General features: G+C 36.8%; 1 protein-coding gene across 1 annotated transcript in view; it reads left to right on the forward strand.

The window, feature by feature from the left end:
* LOC144231178 (cysteine-rich hydrophobic domain-containing protein 1-like) overlaps positions 1 to 1,555 on the forward strand; it is a gene marked incomplete at its 3' end in the record, with an annotated part of 17,451 nt that overhangs the window by 15,612 nt on the left and 284 nt on the right. The window lies entirely within an intron of this gene.

The raw sequence follows: 1,555 nt of genomic DNA on the forward strand, positions 1-1,555 counted from the left end.
TGAGAGAGAGAGAGAGAGAAAGAGAGAGAGAGACAGCGTGAGCAGGGGAGGGTCAGAGGCAGAGGAAGATACAGAATCTGAAACAGGATCCAGGCTCTGAGCTGGCAGTCAGCACAGAGTCCGACGCAGGGCTTGAACCCACGAACTGTGAGATCATGACCTGAGCTGAAGTCGATGCTTAACTGACTGAGCCACACAGGTGCCCCAACTATACTATACTTTAAAAGTATAGTCACTATGATATATCATCTAAGATGCAGAAAATGACCTTTGTTATCCCTACTGAAATCAACAACAAGTAGGTGAATAACAGGTAGTAAAATTCATCTTGACTTCTTAAAACAGACTTCAGTGAGCTTACTTGAAGAGAGTCAGAGCTTTCAAGACTGAGACCTGTTTTCTGAAAACTAATTGAGTGTTTGTTTACATGAAAACCATCCATAAAGATCAAACTTTGAGTATCTGAATACTAATTGATCCTAAGTTTTCAAACTATAGTTCCAAAGGTTATTCACTTTTATTAGGAAAATTTCATATATGCATAAAAGTAAATAGAATAGTATAATNTTCAGCTGTACAGTTTAATCAGTTTTGAGAAATATACACACCAATGTAACCAACACAACAATCAAGATAGAGAACACACCCATCAACCAAAAAGGTTACCTCATGCTACTTTCTGGTTAAGTTCAACCCACCACAGCCAGGCACTGGTTTGATTTCTATCACCTCAGATTGGTTTTGTTTGTGATAGCATATCATATAAATGAGTTTGTTGATATGTGTTCTTTTGTGTGTGGCTTCTCTCACTTGCCAATGTTTTTGAGATCCATCAAGGTTATTATGTGTATAAGTAGTTCATTCATTTTTATTGCTGATTTGTGCTCCATCATTTGTTTATGCATTGACTTGTTGGTGGACATCTGGGCTGTTTCCAGTTTGGAGCTATTATGAATAAAGCTGCTATAAGCATTCTTACATAAACTTTTTTGTAGACATATGTTTTCTTTTTGTTTTTTAAGTTGTTGTTTATTTTTATTATTATTATTATTATTATTATTATTTATTATTATTTTGAGGGAGAGCGAGCAAGCATGTGCAGGTAAGGGAAGAGAGAGGAGAGAGAAAATCCCAAGCAGGCTCTGCACTGCTAGCACAGAGCCCAATGCAGGGANGTGGGATCGTGACCTGAGCCAAGGTCAAGAGTTGGATGCTTAACGAAATGAGCCACCCAGGTGCCCCAACATATGTTTTCTTTCTCTTGGATGAGTACCCAAGAACAAGATTAATGGATCGTTGGGTGGATCTATGTATAACATTTTAAGAAGCTTCCCAACAGACTTCCAACATGGTTGTGTAATTTTATATTCCCAATTACTCCATAATCTCACTTGGTGGACCCACGCAAGTGTGAAACCTACTTAAAAAAGAAAAAGAAGAAAAAGAAACATATATAAAGAATAATAAAATTAGGTGAAAGATTTCAAAAGAAACTACACTAAAATTTATATATGAATAGTCAATAGACACCTTAAAAGGTACCAATCAGCCAGTT

Source organism: Crocuta crocuta, unplaced genomic scaffold (assembly GCF_008692635.1).
Source record: "Crocuta crocuta isolate KB4526 unplaced genomic scaffold, BGI_CrCroc_1.0 scaffold1405, whole genome shotgun sequence".
NCBI classification, from domain to species: Eukaryota; Metazoa; Chordata; class Mammalia; order Carnivora; family Hyaenidae; genus Crocuta; species Crocuta crocuta.